This window comes from Mixophyes fleayi, chromosome 6 (assembly GCF_038048845.1).
Source record: "Mixophyes fleayi isolate aMixFle1 chromosome 6, aMixFle1.hap1, whole genome shotgun sequence".
Lineage (NCBI taxonomy): Eukaryota > Metazoa > Chordata > Amphibia > Anura > Limnodynastidae > Mixophyes > Mixophyes fleayi.
Genome location: NC_134407.1, coordinates 7,299,920 through 7,318,527, shown reverse-complemented (window position 1 = coordinate 7,318,527; position 18,608 = coordinate 7,299,920). Strand labels below are relative to the sequence as shown.

Here is an 18,608-nt window from a genome sequence, read left to right as displayed (position 1 = left end):
AAAAATGGATTCTAACTACATAGATCATTCACCAATGCACCAGAGAATCAGTATAAAGTATTTATTTTAACTATGTTTAAAAAACTCATTCTGAAAAGAGCAGACTATAGCCCACTAATTTCTGCCCCTGACCTATCACAAAATAAACAAATCGGTAATGAGAGATCGCATGCACGTGATTAGGAATTTTGCAGAATTAGGCTGGGTACACGCTACAGGAAATTTCTCCTAATTCAATATTGTTAACGATTTTACTAACGACTGAAAGTTCCGATCAGCATGTTGACTCATGCGTACACACAATACAAATTTTACAAGATTTAGGGGCATATTCAATTGTTAACTTTTTCCGTCGCAGAAAAAGTATTACCGTTATCATAGTAATTCCTAGTCAGTGTTCAGCTCGCAGCTCCCTGAGCCGCGAACTGAAATCCAGCGAGAAAACTACCGTAATAACGGTATTTATGCGCTCTATTACCGTAATGACGGTAATAGTGCACACAGTGCGTTAATTTGGGCTATAACGCCAACAATTGAATATGCCTCTATGTGTTCATCACTATTGAGTGTCTTGGAAAGGTCAGCAGAGCGAGGCCTTACTTTTTGCTTAATATCCAAACGGCCGATAAAATAATTAAACAGTTGCTCACTGCAGGCTGCCACATTACTTTGAAATGACAGCCCCCGTTGTAAGTCGCTGATTTGCTTCAATATCGAAGGAAGATTGTTTGCTACGTAGCAAGAGATCATAATGGCAACCTCTAATCAGTAACATCTAAAATAATAGAATAATGTTAGTTGCTATTTGGCATTTCTGTGGGATTTTAGACGATAATTGTAGTCTCCCCTATACAGTGATGCTATCACTAGATGATATGAAAAATAATGCACCTTCCTGCTGTAAAATAATAAAGTCCGACTAGTTCTGGGGCTTTTACACCCAGTTTGATATTTACCTGATCACTTTTTTTTTTTTAATAAGTCCCCTACTTTCCTGCAGGGAATGCACAGCAATACCTTCTGTAACTCAATAAGCCTTTAATTGATTGGACGCAGGACTCCTGATAACGAGATGGCATCCTTCAATAACTCTCCAAATCTAATAAAAACATAATTGGTTATGATGGGCTCACTTTACGTCAATACATCCCTGAGACAATTTGGTGTCTCCTGTGGGTCTACAATTATCCTAATGATTTTAATAGAGTGATTCGAAGGGCACATTCCACTTAAGCGATGAGAGGAACCTTTTCCCCGGCGCTCTTTGTGTTTTCGGCTTCGCCGCAGGCAGAACCGGGCTAACTTAGTAACCCGATCAGAGTAATATTATAAAAAAATATGCCTGTTATTAAAGTCTCTTACTCTAACAACCCTGTTTTGTAATTGCTCTTTGATCTGCATTTTTGGCAGGAGTGTAAGTCTTGCAAATTACTGAGATTATGTAATTTTGTGTCAACGAGCGTTTACACTCCCTCTGGGCAATAATCTTTTGACATGCTGCTTGCGCAAGTTCTTTGTGGAGAAATATATCTATCAGAGGGTCAGCGAAGAGACAAATTGTGCTTTACGAGAAATACGGACGCTGCCTGCCTTTGTTTTAACAATGGTTTGCTAATCGGATATCGGTGAAGCAAAACGGGCGAAAGTGTTCAAAATGATCGGCACATCCCCTGTGTTATAGAAGTAGTTTAGTATTGTGCTATTTTGGTGAGTTTGGGTCACATATTGGCCCTGAGCAGCACGGTGTCTGAAGCTGGTTACACACTACACGGTTTTCGTCCAATAATCGGCTAAATCAGCCGACATACGACCGCTCATTCAAAAGTCTGGTCAGTGTGTGTTGTGATACGATGGTCGAAAGTCTGCCCAAATGGACGATTGTCGCCTCATTTGGTTGGTCGTACCGTTTAATATTTTCGTTCCAATCTCGTTTCCGCTGTGTAGTGTGTATAAACTTCCGACCGATGTGTACGAAATTGCAATCATTGCTCACGACAACATGGCTGTAAAAAGTCACTAAAGGGAAGTCCGCTCTTCCCTTTATCTTCTAAAACAAGGCTAGTATGTATGCAGTCCATGGACCGAGCGATCGGACCATCGATCGCATGTGAAATCGATCGGCATAAAAAGTTGGTGGAAAATTCTGTAGTGTGTACCCAGTTTTAGTGGTTGGCACTTCTGCCTCACAGCACTGGGGTCATAAATTCGATTCATGACCATGTCCTTATCTGTGTGGAGTTTGTATGTTCTCCCCGTGTTTGTGTGGGTTTCCTCCGGGTGCTCCGGTTTCCTCCCACACTCCAAAAACATACTGGTAGGTTAATTGGCTGCTATCAAATTGACTTTAGTGTGTGTCTGTGTGTGTATGTTAGGGAATTTAGATTGTAAGCTCCTATGGGGCAGGGACAGATGTGAGTGAGTTCTCTGTACAGCGCTGTGGAATCAGTGGCGCTATATAAGTAAATGGTGATGATGATGTTAAAGTGTTCTGAGTGTTATTTGGGATTCCTGTCTGCTCTGCGATTAGCTCCTGTCATTCCTCCCCTAAATCCTACCACCGACCCTGTCATTGAACATTGACACCCTGAACAGATGAGTGTCGGAGTACGGCTGAAGTGCCACTGGTGCATGTGTCTGACGCCGTCATTTCAATCCCAGATATAGAACCTGCACTTGAAGAAAACAATGCTCAGTATTGTGTACGTTTATAGTTTAAAATATACTGTTCCCCATGTAAAAATGCATATGTCAAAATTTAATACCCCAAATTTTGTTTTATAACAATTCAAAAACAATTTCTAGCAACAGATGTTGCTAAAAAAACCATTGGTTCTTCACCACCTATCTGTCAAATGGCAGCAGCATGTGTGGGTTTTCAACAGGTGATTTCAGGCAGAAAGGCTACTTTGGTATCAGCTGTTACAGTAGGTTATCCGACCTCCCAAAAATTATATATGTAAAATCGATAGATATCGGCTTTTAAAAAGAAAAAAGCACAAAAATAAACCTCCACCCACTTTAGTGTAAACTCTGTCGCTTTCAAGGACCATTTTGAATCTGTCCCACTGAAATCTGGACAGTTAGGGGTGGAGGGCATTTGAGCCAGAATAATGGTTCTGGTTGCACTAGATACCTGAATATTCTTGCACACAGAGACCGTTAGTGATCTGGAAATGTTTACCAACCAAGTTTGTGGAAATTTATTGTATTATCCTGCAATAAGACCAGACCACTCCAAATGTATTAAATCGACTTTTAGTGAAGTCTCGATTTTTTTTAAACAAGTTCCATCTATTTTCCCTGACCGTTTTGCCCCCAGTGAAACTGCACCACCGTTGGTCAATGTATCATCATCATCACCATTTATTTATGTATAGCGCCACTAATTCTGCAGCGCTGTACAGAGAAGTCCCTCACAGTCCCTGCCCCATTGGAGCTTACAGTCTAAATCCCCTAACATGCACACAGAGACAGACACAGACTAAGGTCAATTTGATAGCAGCCAATTAACCTATCAGTATGTTTTTGGAGTGTGGGAGGAAACCGGAGCACCCGGAGGAAACCCACGCAAACACGGGGAGAACATACAAACTCCACGCAGATAAGGCCATGGTCAGGAATCAAACTCATGACCCCCGTGCTGTGAGGCAGAAGTGCTAACCACTAAGCCACCGTGCATTGTATTGACGGTGTGAGCTGCATGTGGCTCCTGAATGTATTAATACATGATAATTTCTGCACGTTTTCTTTTCCCTGTAATAGGGATCCGTGATCCTTACATTGATGTTTTCTTGTATTTTATACATGGAAAATGCATTGCAGGACAAACGACTCCATAACACCAATGCATATATCAATTTTGTCTCTAGCTGTTTTTTTGGCGCCCTGCCCTGTCCTCTGTCTACCCTGCCAGCAAGTTCGGAGTTAATTAGAGCTTTTCCCGGTAAGTAAATGGACCAGGGAATATATCACAAATAGCTGAGCTACATTATCTGGATTCCACACTTTGTGAGAATATCCAGACGAGAGGCGAGAGAGGAGAGTGAGGTATTTCTTACACAGCTGATACCACTATTCTATATTTATTATTTTTGGAGAATTCTAGAAGCGATTTAATAATGTTAACGAGATGCATAAAAGAGAATCCTTCCCCCCAGTAGATATAAAAATAAAAGTTTTGTACAGATGATCTCCACCCTTATTGGAAAGAGTCATTTATTCAGAGCCAACACCCAGTACATGTCTAATCAGCCTTATCAATATAATGCACTGATCGGCGTATTCATCCCCAGCTGGAGAACTGGTGGTTACGGACGCCCCAGCATTGGGGGTTTATTTTGCAGACACTGATGGTGTCTTAATCCTGAGCAACGGAACTGGATGAGGACTGAAGATTTTTATTTTTAAACATGCCGCGGATAACGTTGACATTATCCTGTTTGTGGCTCTTGTCTGTCAGTCACTTGGTGTAATGCCTGTATAACTTGCAGGTCTGTGAGGGGACAACACTCAGTGCTACAGAAGTCTCTGACTCTTGATGTTCTGTTGTGCAACCATACGATGGAGGGTTGGTGATCAGAAGAGCTGACAATCCAGGCAGCAGTTATAGATGTGTTAGAGCGTCCAGCTCAGTGACGGACCCTCGCGTTGCAGGCGATGGACGATAACCGTCTGGTGTGGTCTGTATTTGGGTCTCTGTGTCGCTCACTGTCCTGTGTTCTGGAAGATAGAACATGTGAGGTCTGTTCCTGGTTCCTGTCTGTACAGGGCCTGGTGTCTGTTTCTCCTCTGCCGATATCTGACGGAAACATAAACTGGTTGAACCATTGGTCGTCCAGAGATATCTGACTTATCACATGAAGCCTGCGTGACACTCGCAGGTTGTGCTCCGGAGATATTAACCCAGTAGTTTTTTATTGAACGTGCTGGAAGGTGACTATGGAAGCGGACGAACACCCCCCCACGTTCTTGTAGTCTGACACCAGTGCAATTTTTCCCAGTTATGTGTATGCAGCCTATCAATTCCCTGTGAACCTCGCGAGGCATGATGCACAAAGTGTAGACAGTGGTTTTGTGGTCTGCACCAAAGTGAGACTGCAGCTATTTGGTGGCTTAGTGGTTATCACTTCTGTCTCACAGCACTGGGGTCATGAGTTTAATTCCCGACCATGGCCTTATCTGTGTGGAGTTTGTATGTTCTCCCCGTGTTTGCGTGGGTTTCCTCCGGGTGCTCCGGTTTCCTCCCACACTCCAAAAAATAAATAAATGGTGATGATGATGACTGCAGCTTTTCAATTTAACTAGGATCTAGCAGCATCAATGAAGTGCGGGGCACCAAATGTTTACGCTGGTTACTGCTGATCTGATGACCTACTTGCCTACTGTTTGGACCTCTGGACCTGGGGGTAAGATGAGAGCGCATCATTGCGCAAAGGGGGGGGGGGGCGTGATGGTGTGATTTGCATAATCAGACCCCACCCCTCCGTACAATGATAGCACCTTGCCCTAAAACCACCCCAATGGGCAATAAAAAAAAACCACTTGAAACCATGATCAGAACGCTGGTAAATGGGACTGTGAGACGACCAACCCGACATTCAAAAATATATCTGAAGACTCAATGGATCAAGCTATTCATGTATGTGATAAATGTGACTTAGATCCGTCCTACAGCTGCGACGATCGTTCTACCAACGCGATTTCTTTCTTGAATTTTATATTTTGTTTTTTGCTGTTTGATATGGCAGCACAGTGGCCTAGTGGTTAGCACTTCTGCCTCACAGCACTGAGGTCATGAGTTCGATTCCCGACCATGGCCTTATCTGTGTGTCGTTTGTATGTTCTCCCTGTGTTTGCGTGGGTTTCCTCCAGGTGCTCCGGTTTCCTCCCACACTCCAAAAACATACTGGTAGGTTAATTGGCTGCAATAAAAAATTGACCCTAGTCTGTCTGTCTCCCTCTTTGTCTGTCTGTGTGTGTCTATATTAGGGAATTTAGACTGTAAGCTCCAATGGGGCAGGGACTGATGGGAATGAATTCTCTGTACAGCGCTGCGGAGTTAGTGGCGCTATATAAATAAATGATGATGATATGTTAGTTTCACTATCATTATTTACCATCTGTCCTAATGTACATTGCTGGTATAAAGCTCAGTTTAATGATAGCAGCCAGTGGCGTGAGAGCGTTTCATAGGAATATGGCAGCTTGCAGTGAGAAACTTCTGAATGCATTTCAGAGTAAACAGTGCTGTATTGATATTTAAGCAACAATGTCACAATACAAATCGCCCTTCTCCAGTATATAAAAATATGTTTGATTGTTTTATTTTTTTTTATGGGAGGGGCTGGTTAGTGTCACTTTAATCTTTTTAATTTTCCATTTCAGAGTTTTCAAGTAAATTTTGTAATAATTGTGTATTTTAAGTCCTGGTTAAAAAAAAATAAAAAAAATTAGTGAAGAATTTGTTGACGTAGGGTGTACACGTAATTAAAGACAAATAGAATAGATTGCTGGAGGAGAGGATGCATTATCCAGTAATTATGTGGGAAGCTCAGAGTCTTCAATCATCTGCAGCATGTGAGCAATTAAATGCAAGTAAAGACTGGTGGGAATCTGGTCTAGATCCATCTTATAGATGAGGATATATAGAGAGGACTCGGTTATACCTCTTAATATCCTGTCATGAAAATGGTCTCTTTAATCTTGTTTATTCTGTTAATGTAAATACAACTACTACACTGATGTATATATTTATCTACATAAGTGGGTTATCCTCTGATATAGGGAAATATTATATTACAGAATAACTGGTCACTACTAATCCCCTGCACACAGTAAGAACAGCCTTATTATGACATCAACCAAAATGCAGGTTATTAGTTCACCAGGAGCTTGTGACACCACTGAGCCACGAGGTACTGCATACCTCAGTACCGTCGCTGGTTCCTAGCGATTTGATAGGCTGAATCTCCCCACACAGGGCTTAATTTATTCTACTTCAGTTTCGATGAGCGGTGGCTTGAAATCTGTTTTGTGATTAGAAACCTGACGGTGCACATTCAGAGCGTGATCCGCGCGCATCAAGTTAAAGACACCGAGGGGTGAATTCAATTGACCACGGTTGTTTTTTTTTCCATGCCGGGTTAAAAAAAATAAAATAAAAAATACCCGCGCGGGTTTGACCCGCTGATGCGACCGTTTTTAGCTACCGCCGCGTAAACATTTGTGCAATTCAGTAATACTGGTAAGCCAGCCCCCGCGCGTTAATCATTGGTGCTTGCGAATTTTTGGGGGAGTGAAGGGGAGGGTTTAAGTGTTCAACTATAATTAAAAGAAAATGCATAGATCTTATTGCATTACACAACCTTTCTATTTTATAACATCTACATACAGTACTTTTTTTTTTTACTATACAATCATCTATACCATGACAAAACACATTAGTATATACATATTAGTACATATAACATACATATATATTTGTATGTTAGAAATCAACCTTTTTATGTTCTGTATTACTGATAAACATAATGTACATTTTTTTTTTTACATTTATTACATGATTTCAAATAGTTTTCTTATGTTTTTCCTTTCTTGCACAGCCATGGGAGGTGCGAGATAATACTGGAGATTTGACAGTTTACCGCGCCGCGTTAAAAAACAATTTAATAGGTTCTAACGCTTCTCCCGCCCTCCCTATACTTTCAATGGATACTCTACTTGTCTGCGATAGGACCGTTTGTGCATAAAAACCGCTGCGTTAAAAATGTAATTGAATATCTGGTAACGTTTACCTGCTCTAAAATGAGTGAAAACTGCGTTAAAATGACTTAATGCGGTGAAGGCTGAGAGATGTCCTGTATAGTTCTACTGTCACATGTAAGTCTAGGGAGGGTTACTGCTGGATACAAGGAGTGGAAGAAAAAAGGGGGAATTGAAAATATACCTGTCAGCTGGAATCTAAAGGGTTAAGATGAGGAGCATTGTATAAGTGTTGTAAAGTTTAGCTTTAAATTCACACTGTCTTAATTACCTCTTTTAATTGTCATCATCCGTTTAGTTTGCAGAATTAGTGTCATTATTTATACATAAAATCTAGAATATTTTGGGTTTCCTGCTAAATTGCGTTTATAAATGACTAGTGCCTTTCCTCATCCAAAATCTGAAAAACTAATAGTTCCTTGAGCTTTGGAACTGTTTGGTTAACACAGAAAATCATTTAGAAGTTGCTTACTGTATGCTGCCATATCTCAGAAAACCTTCACCCCGTCCTTCATTCAAAGACCCCTGGTTGTTTTCAGCACCCACATACTGTATAGTGTCTCTTGACGAGTTGATTTGAAAAATGATGTATTGTTGTGGCGCTGTATTGGTCCCTGTTGCCGCTCGGCATGTTTCAAGCTGGCTGGGCAGTTGTCGGTGCCCCTCCCCCACATGGCATGTCACGCCCATGGGGAGGGGCATCGACACCCACTTGCCGGGGTGTGGGACAGTACAGCCATCAGGGACATCACATCCTATGAACTACAGTTTCTTCTCTTTATATTAACCCCTTGAGACGCTCCCGCTTTATTTTCAGACCCCTCCCCTGATATAATATACTCCTGCCTGTTGTACAGGCTCCACCTATTTGCGGCTTCAATCAGATAACTTACCATAGATGGCTGCAATAAGCCTCAGTGATACATTGTGACAACCTGATAAGAGAAGTTTGACCTGGTGGCTTTCGAGGAAGAGGAACAATAAATTGTTTTCTTTCCAGGCAGCTCCTAGCCCAAAGGGACAATTCATTCTGATTCTTGTTTCCTCCATTCCTTCTATCCAGGCTGCACAATATATCTGTCTCTTGCACAATAACCTGATCAGCTAAACTCAGCACAAACTGGCCGTTTGCTTGGAAAATTCCCTGTTTGTAACCTCTTCCTGCTGTGATAACAGCACAATCTACTGACAGCTGATATCATTGTTTCCTGGACAGGATTGTTTTGTTACATGCAAATAAAACATCTTTAGGTTTGTTGTAACGTTTGTTCTATAGCCTGGATTACACCCAGACAACCACCGGCGTTAATCTGAGGGCTCCAAACCCACAACAAGGTCCATGTTGGTTACCCTGTGGGGTAGAGAGTCGTAGGGGGTAGAATTTGGGAAACATTGTAATAAAACACATTGTTTGATGCTCACATGCTTTGATAGTTATTTTTTAATTGAATGACTACTAATGACCAGAGCTGTGTTTACTATATTGGCTTTTACATTTATTTATTTTTAAGTTCATATCCCATCCCTACTTTTTAGGCTACCTACTAGAAGAAAATACCCCCTTAAACTGTATTTTGGATGCAGAGCGGGCAGTAAAGTGAATTGATGTCAGCTAATTAGATTTCAGACCCACCTCCATTGTAGTTATTCGCCTTCACAAGAGCACGCTAGGCTTAAGCTGGGTACACACTACAGAAATTTCGACCAACTTTTTATGCCGAGCGATTTTACATGTGATCGATGGTCCGATCGCTCGGTCCATGGACTGCATACATACTAGCCTTGTTTAGGACGATAAAGGGAAGAGCGGACGTCCCTTAAGCGACTTTTTACAGCCATGTTGTCGTGAGCAATGACTGTAATTTCGTACTCACTGTTGTGGATCGGTCGGAAGTTTATACACACTACACAGCGGTAACTAGATTGGAACGCAAATATTAAACAGTACGACCAACCAAATGAGGCGACAATTGTCCATTTGGGCAGACTTTCGACCATCGTGTCACTGCACACACTGACCCGACTTTTGAACGAGCGGTCGTATGTCGGCTGATTTAGCCGATTATTGGTTGAAAACTGTGTAGAGTGTACCCAGCTTTATTTAGCCTGGACAGCTTGCAATCTATTTCTAGCAGTCACGACTTCCTAGAGCGAAAGCAGAGGGACAGAGATTGAAACCGGTTGATCTCGTTCCCGTGCTGGTGACAGTACCTCACATCTGCGAAGGTTTCCAAACAGGTTTCCCCACTTCAAAGGCCAGCACTCTTGGAACTTGAGAATTTGCCAGCACAAATAAAGGGAGGGGGGGGGGGGGTCTGGAACAACCAGCTGTGACCCCTTCCTCAACTCTCTTGCAGCGCTTGGGCTAGCTGTCGGGGGCTGCGGGCAGTGTGGCACACCATGGGTTAATGCGGGGAGGAAGCACCCCCGTCCCTTCCCTCTGTGTTGGTAAGCAAGTTCAAGTTTGTGTAATGTGGAAACAAGGGCCAGATGTGTCCGCAGCTCGTTTTGCTGGTGGAGGTTGTCATAGGGGGACTGATAACTGCGCTGTAAGTTCCTGGTTCCGTGAAGCGGTCAGACGGACAGCTAGCGATTGCGCCAGGCCTGCGCCGTGTGTGCTCGGTGTTGTAGGTTTGTGTGTGTTTTGTTTAATGATATATTACAATCCTTGTGTCTGAGGACATTGATGTGTTGCTTAAGAAATAATGTCTTTTATATGATGTATACAATCAAGTTTATAGTAGCCAAAAATCATTAGAGTGTTTAAGGTCCTTGGTTTGTGGGTTTTTCCTTTTCTATATTAGAGCCAGACAAACACCCCATCACTGATTGTAATTAAAGTGCTTTAAGATCTCAGCGGCCTTTGACACCGTTGACCACCCACTCCTGCTCCACACCCTTCAATCCTTTGGCCTCTCTGGCTCCGTCCTGTCCTGGTTCACCTCTTACCTTGCTGACCGTTCCTTCTCGGTCACCACCTCTGGATCTCTCTCCCCCCCCTCCTCCCTTCCAGTAGGGGTCCCCCAAGGCTCTGTTCTCGGACCCCTACTGTTCTCTCTTTACACCTCTTCCCTGGGCAAACTCATCAGCTCCTTTGGTCTCAAGTACCACCTTTATGCGGATGACACCCAACTCTACCTTTCCTCTCCTGATCTCTCTCCCTCCCTCCTCTCCAGGGTGTCCGACTGCCTCTCGGCCATCTCCTCCTGGATGTCCTCTAAATTTCTCAAACTTAATCTTGCGAAAACCGAACTAATTGTCTTTCCTCCTGCTCATTCCCCCTGCCCTTCAGACCTCTCTATCACTGTACTCAACTCCTCTCTTTCCCCTGTTCCTCAAATTCGCTGCCTCGGTGTCATCCTCGACTCCTCTCTCTCCTTTGCCCCTCACATTCTCTCACTTGCTAAATCTTGCCGCTTCCAGCTGCGCAACATCGCGCGCATTCGGCCCTTCCTTTCCCAAGATGCCACTAAAGCTCTTGTCCACTCTCTTATCATCTCCCGCTTAGACTACTGCAACCTCCTCCTTACTGGAATCCCCCGCTCTCATCTCGCCCCCCTTCGCTCCGTTCTCAATGCTGCCGCTCGGCTTATTTTCCTTTCTCGCCGCTCCTCCTCTGTCTCCCCCCTCTACCAATCCCTTCACTGGCTCCCCTTCCCCTACAGAATCGTGTTCAAGCTCCTTACACTTACCTTCAAGGCCCTCTCCAACTCCACCGCTCCCTACATCTCCAGCCTCATCTCCATCCATGCTCCATCCCGCCCTCTGCGTTCGGCCAATGACCGTCGCCTCTCTTCCCCCCTGGTCACCTCCTCCCACGCTCGCATCCAAGACTTCTCCCGTGCTGCCCCACTCCACTGGAACCAGCTCCCCCGCTCCATCAGAACTTCACCCAACTTGTCCAGCTTCAAACGGGCCTTAAAAACCCACCTCTTCCTTATAGCCTTCCAGTCCCCCACCTAACTGCCCTCCTTCCTGTCTCCCACCTACCTTCCTCCTCGTCGCTCTCCTCTCCCCCCCTCCCCTCCGTCTTTGCCTCCACTCTCCCCCTCTCCTCTTCCTTCCCTTGCGTCTCTGTCCGTCCTACCCTCCCCTTAGATTGTACGCTCCTCCGAGCAGGGCCTCCTCTCCTCCTGTTCTCCACCACCTTAACTCTGCTCTCCAGCTCCTTGTTTTTTCTGTGAGGCCCTTCTACCCCTCTAGCTACCCCGCTGGGGCTCTCGCCTGTCATCTAGCTGTACTTTGAGCTTCTGAGTTACTGTGCTTTTTGTTAACTGTTCCGTGATGTCTCACCCTGTACTGTATTTCTGTCTGTCCCTGTACGGCGCTACGGATACCTAGTGGCGCCCTATAAATAAATAATAATAATAATAATAATAATAATCTCTGGGAGATGATATAGAACCTCAGATCATTACTTTGTAGTGAATTTGTTTTAAGAGCTTTGATTACTTTGTCTCATTTACACAGTGGCCGGGGCAAATGTCTTCTTGCCTCTTTTTAACCTTCTAGAATGCTGCTCAGTGTGTCTCCTCTTATTCATGAGCATAGTGAGATCTCAGGTGTTAGGAGAGAAGTTCCAGATCACAGAAAGCGAATCACCGACTGGATGAAAACTCCTTAATGCTTCTGCTGTTCTTGCGCGTTGGAGTTGCGAAATATTAACACATAAGTGCGCTTTTTGTGGGATTAATATTTTGTAAATGAAGAGACCCTGAGGGTAATGGGCCATAGGCTTAGGGTGATAGGAATCAGATGCTGAATACAAGGACATGAGAGAATTTCCTGATAGAGTGTAAGATCTGTTGGTTCTGGGTCCTGCAGGTATTGGCTACAAGTTAATGGCCTCTTATTCCCTTAATGGAGTATTTAAGTCACAGTGTAAAGTCCGGGGCTTCAATTTGTATTCTACTCACGGACCTTTCTTGACCCTGCAAACCATTTAGCTTTTATGGAGCGTGGTAAACTGAAGGTTACGTGTAAACTGAAGGTTCTTTGTCGTGTGAGAGTTTCCGCAGTTTAAGAGCCTGCGTCATGCAGTCAGAGTGGACGGAGAGCCGCACATCAACACAGCTGTTGCCATGTCTGGTAGAGCGCTTCACATGTTGTGTCGTTCTCTGGAGTTACCGGGTTGCTAGTTGTGGTTATATTTGGAGTTATTGGCTTTGGTTTTGATTTATATAATGCTTATTGTATCTGTTCACTGTATGCTCCCTGTTTCCTAAGCAAACTAAAGATTGTGCTGTTTTTAAGTGTGATTAAATACAGCACAAGCACCTGTCAAACATATTAGATTTTTTTTTTTTTTTTTGATCAGTGATAATCATGTGAAGTGGACAAACCTAGAACCAACCTATAGCAGAATCGGAGTTTTAGAAAGTTGCTCGGCCAACCTGCAGCCCAATCGCAGCTTTAGAAAGTTGCTTGGCCAACGTGCAGCCCAATCGCAGCCTTAGAAAGTTGCTCGGCCAACGTGCAGCCCAATCGGAGCCTTAGAAAGTTGCTTGGCCAACGTGCAGCCCAATCGGAGCCTTAGAAAGTTGCTCGGGCAGCGTGCAGCCCAATCGGAGCCTTAGAACGTTGCTCGGCCAGCGTGCAGCCCAATCGGAGCCTTAGAACGTTGCTCGGCCAGCGTGCAGCCCAATCGGAGCCTTAGAACGCTGCTCGGCCAGCGTGCAGCCCAATCGGAGCCTTAGAACGCTGCTCGGCCAGCGTGCAGCCCAATCGGAGCCTTAGAACGCTGCTCGGCCAGCGTGCAGCCCAATCGGAGCCTTCGAACGCTGCTCGGCCAGCGTGCAGCCCAATCGGAGCCTTAGAACGCTGCTCGGCCAGCGTGCAGCCCAATCGGAGCCTTAGAACGCTGCTCGGCCAGCGTGCAGCCCAATCGGAGCCTTAGAACGCTGCTCGGCCAGCGTGCAGCCCAATCGGAGCCTTAGAACGCTGCTCGGCCAGCGTGCAGCCCAATCGGAGCCTTAGAACGCTGCTCGGCCAGCGTGCAGCCCAATCGGAGCCTTAGAAAGTTGCTCGGCCAACGTGCAGCCTAATCAGCCTTAGAAAGTTGCTCGGGCAGCGTGCAGCCCAATTAGAGCCTTAGAAAGTTGCTCGGCCAACATGCAACCCAATCGGAGCCTTAGAAAGTTGCTCGGCCAACGTGCAGCCCAATTGTAGCCTTAGAAAGTTGCTCGGCCAGCGTGCAGCCCAATCGTAGCCTTAGAAAGTTGCTCGGCCAACGTGCAGCCCAATCGGAGCCTTAGAAAGTTGCTCGGCCAACGTGCAGCCCAATTGTAGCCTTAGAAAGTTGCTCGGCCAGCGTGCAGCCCAATCGGAGCCTTAGAAAGTTGCTCGGCCAACGTGCAGCCTAATCAGCCTTAGAAAGTTGCTCGGGCAGCGTGCAGCCCAATTGGAGCCTTAGAAAGTTGCTCGGCCAACATGCAACCCAATCGGAGCCTTAGAAAGTTGCTCGGCCAACGTGCAGCCCAATTGTAGCCTTAGAAAGTTGCTCGGCCAGCGTGCAGCCCAATCGTAGCCTTAGAAAGTTGCTCGGCCAACGTGCAGCCCAATCGGAGCCTTAGAAAGTTGCTCGGCCAACGTGCAGCCCAATTGTAGCCTTAGAAAGTTGCTCGGCCAGCGTGCAGCCCAATTGTAGCCTTAGAACGTTGCTCGGCCAGCGTGCAGCCCAATCGGAGCCTTAGAAAGTTGCTCGGCCAACGTGCAGCCCAATCACAAATGTAGAACATTCATGGGGATAGAATAACCAATCACTCTGGCCGGGTGCTTGATTGGTGGAACTTTACAATTTAGCCATCCATATGTGGCCAATTAGAAATAGATCCTTTAATTTGGTGCCCTAGCTGAATGCCAGGATCAGCCTATGAGTGGGTATAATATATTAATTTATCACCGTATGAGTAAAAGCCGCCTTCCATTGGAGTTGGAGTTTTTTGGGTTAGTTTTGCTCAGGACCATCGCTGTATGGGGGCTGATTATCTGCGTTCCAGCGGTTTCTGGGACATGGTGTAAACGTCTTTGTGTTCGTTATACAGTTGAGCCTGTGCCGACCCTTTATTTCATCACACGACTGTTGTGTTTTGCTAAATCTCATGTAACTTACAGTCCAGGCGACGGTGAACAGAGATCTGGCCTGTTAGCCGGGACCTTATCCTGCGTCACTAAGACACAGCGCAGCCTTACACGCCGCGGTCTCCACTGTACACTCTTGTGGGGCTGTTTATTTACCGTACAGCTGGGACCTAGTCTAGATCCTGGTATTTACCCTTCAGGCAAATGAGATGTGTGTTCTCAGCCAGGATTATAGAGCAGAGAAGGATCCTCAGAACAAGTCACAGATGATTATTTCCCCCCCTCAGGAAGTCCAGTCAAAGCCTCATTTCATCACAGGACTTGTGGACAGTGTTATTCTAGGATCCCACAGGGTTAGTTCGTTCTGGTGATAAATATTTGCCTCATTTAGCTTGAAGTGTAAACCAGCTTGTTAAATGTTCCCATTGTAACCCCACTACTTCTTATTGTATCTGAGTCTAATACAATACTTTCCGTTGAGATTGAATAGTTCTCTTTGCGTTTGTTGCGGACAATGAAACTCTGAAATCCGAACTACCAATTTATTCACGGGGACAAATGGTTCCTCCATGTCCCTGGTTGTTAAATGATCTGTGTGTTATAATAATTTTCCAGTTCAGGTTAGAATGAAGATATTTCTGCTGACACTTCTTAAAGTGACCGTTTCTTTCGCGCTGTAGAGAATATTAGTGAGCGTTACTTTGTCCGTTACACGTATCCGTCACGTCAGGCTGGTGACTGTTCTCGTTTAAATGCTGAATAAATGACAGCTGTTTTCTACAAGAAATAATTTTTATTGCATCCTAAAAATATCAGTTTACCTGGTGTCTCCATTTTGCTTTCCCTTTTTATAATCGAACCCTCTGATATATAATACAATGGCGCCTGATAAATCCCCAGATCGGCATATCAGATACATATAACACAATATCATCATCTTTTATTTATATAGCGCAACTAATTCCGCAGCGCTGTACAGAGAACTCACTCACATCAGTCCCTGCCCCATTGGGGCTTACAATCTAAATTCCCTAACACACACACACACACACACAGACAGACACACTGGGGTCAATTTTGTTAGCGGCCAATTAACCTACCAGTATGTTTTTTGGAGTGTGGGAGGAAATCGGAGCACCCGAAGGAAACCCACGCAAACACGGGGAGAACATACATACAGATAAGGCCATGTTAAGGAATTGAACTCATGACCCCAGTGCTGTAAGGCCCTAAACCACTCAGCCACCGTGCTGCCCGATATACAAGTATAATATATATAGAGTTTGTCATAGCATTCATCAGTTATCAGGAATATGATATGTCACCTGTACAGAAGAGGTTATTTGTGTAGATTATATTGATAATTTTGTAGCCACTGCAGTAAAGTACAAGTACAATAAAACTACCTGACTTCTGTTTCCTCTAAGCTTCGTACTCTGGAAATAATGGTTAGAAAAAGCAGAACTTAATTATGGAAAATCCAATGTACCGGGGTTGCGCTGAGCAGCAGATTGTCCACCTTGCCGGGCGAGATGCTCGATAGATAAAATATAAAATGTTTGCTTTCATCATATCTCAGAGCTCTGAGTGTAAGCTCCCAAAATCACAGCTCCAACTATGATTTTGACGAAATGTTTATTATGTTCCTCTCGACGTCTGTTACAGGATAGCGACCGTGAACTGGAACGGTCAGATAACAGAGAGCAATGGCTTACACTATTGGCTGCTTAATAAGTATAATAGGATAGGGGATTAGGGGATTTTGTACATATATTTGTGTGATGACTTGTAATAAGGATTATTGTGTATTTTCCTTTTTGTTCCCCCCCCCTTAATGACTGCGGTATTAAATGAGATGGAAGAGGAAGCAGTACGTTTATCACACAGTGTCGCCTGCGTCAGATACGTTACCCTGTGACACTTGCACTTCCGAGTGGCCCTGGTATTTGGAAGAAGCCGGAGATCATTGAATGGGCGCTCTGAGTGCCAGCTGGCACGGGTGAAATGGGCACTTTGTTGTAAATATGTGATTTCCTCCACTACGCACCTGGCTTCCTTTCCCAGCGTTTCCCGATGAGCTTCCTGCAGCCGTCCTCTCGCAGACCATCCAAGTAATAATTCTGTTCGTTGTTTAAATGTCTGGACAAGGGCCACGGTTCAACGCTACACACGCATTGCGCTATCGGTGGTCGCAGAGATGTTCCAAGTGCACCCGTGAGAGTTATTAATATATATATGTCTGTTTATTGCTGACGGCTTAAAGGAACCGTGGAAAACATTATAAAACATAAATAATTATTAATGACTTCAATCTGCATTGGTTGCAGAATTCTGACACATAATCAGTCCGTCTAAAACAAAATATTGTATATTTTAGGAGCCCCCCTGTTGAATCTAGGAGGTCATTATTTACGCTACTTCTATTGAATTTAAATCGTGGCGTAGTCAGCTATTTGATTTTAGCCGCATTTTCTAGCGGGCTCCTGTTTCAGCCGTTAGTAAATTGACAAGCAATAACTTGTTTTTGTATTTTACGAGGGATATGAAAAGCAAGTTGTGCGATATATTGGTGTATTTTGGTGATTCATACCATGTAAAGCGGATTAGTCAGAATTCTGATTTTTGTTTTGCTTATATCTGACTTCCAGCTCTGTCTAATGAACTGTAGGGGGGTTATTGCAGAGATTTTATATTAAATCTTCAGAGCTTATTGCTCTGTCTCTTAGAAGATGTCAGGTCTGAGCTTCTGTGCATCAGAGTAGTGTTTAACCCCAAAGAGGTTCTGTGCTAGAGAGAGCTTCTCCCACATCGGCGTAATCTGGATTCAATTGATGCGAAACCGTTGTTTTAAGTAACTTCAGAGCCTATAACTTGTATTAATCCTTACAAGTTTCATAAAGGATTTGGATACATTGTATTTTCAGTTAAGAAGTCATCTCACAGTATAAGTTCCTTTTTCGAAAAATGTTTTAATGAGTGTTGTTTTTTTTTTATTATTATTATTCTCATTCAGTAAGGTAATTTAGTGGCATTAAACTTTTATTTTCATCCAGAAATGCTATTAAAAAGCAGCCTTGTAACCAGTACATTGGAATCGGCTTTGCAGGGGGTGAGGGGGGGGGGGGTCAGGGGGGAGTACGGACAACTCAGTGTTCCCAGAATTCTTGCTTTAAGCTGTGGCACATTCCCGGGCTAAATGCTAAAATGAATTCCTGGCATGCGTTGCCCATTTAAACCTGGCAGAAATAGGGTGTGAATTCCTGCAGCCTATCTGAGAGATAAGTCGTGTAATGTAATATGCGACTCTGCCTCTAACCTCGGAGTAATCTGCTCTATATTTAAAGGGCAACTCCAGCCGCTGTTTGACATGAAGAATTTATATATCAAAGGCTGCGTGTTATTGATTGACTGCTCAATAGTATGCATGAGATAACTGGAGTGTGTATACTAGATATGTCCCCCACCCCCCCATGCTCTCTCTCACTCACACTCGCCTCTGCAGCAGGTTGCCATGTTAGGATAAAATTCTTCTCTAACACGGCAGGCACAGAGTGACTGACAGCTTTGCAGAAGTGCAGTGTGTGGATTGGCTGGTCCATACACAGGGGCGGGGCCAGTAACTGAAATGATTTCAGTTTCAGCTTTTTGACCTGCATCAGAGCCCGTCGGGACATTGTCAGCTGTCTGTAATATAATTGCACATAAAAAAAATGTCATCCTCAAATCCCAGAAAATATGAAAACTCCTAGAACGCGTCGTTCAATTTG

The 18,608-nt window shown here is 44.2% G+C and overlaps 1 protein-coding gene across 4 annotated transcripts in view; it reads left to right on the top strand.

Annotated features, from left to right (window-relative positions):
- Positions 1 to 18,608, top strand: part of ADD3 (adducin 3) — a 73,260-nt gene that overhangs the window by 4,900 nt on the left and 49,752 nt on the right. Inside the window, exon 1 of one of the 4 annotated variants that reach the window (XM_075215718.1) lies at positions 10,292 to 10,310. The exons of 2 other annotated variants lie outside the window; for them this stretch is intronic. The gene's annotated coding sequence lies outside the window, so the exon portion shown is untranslated. Of the gene's footprint in view, positions 1 to 10,291; positions 10,311 to 10,373; positions 10,393 to 18,608 lie in introns of those variants that run through there. One more of the 4 variants, XM_075215719.1, reaches the window with a different exon arrangement.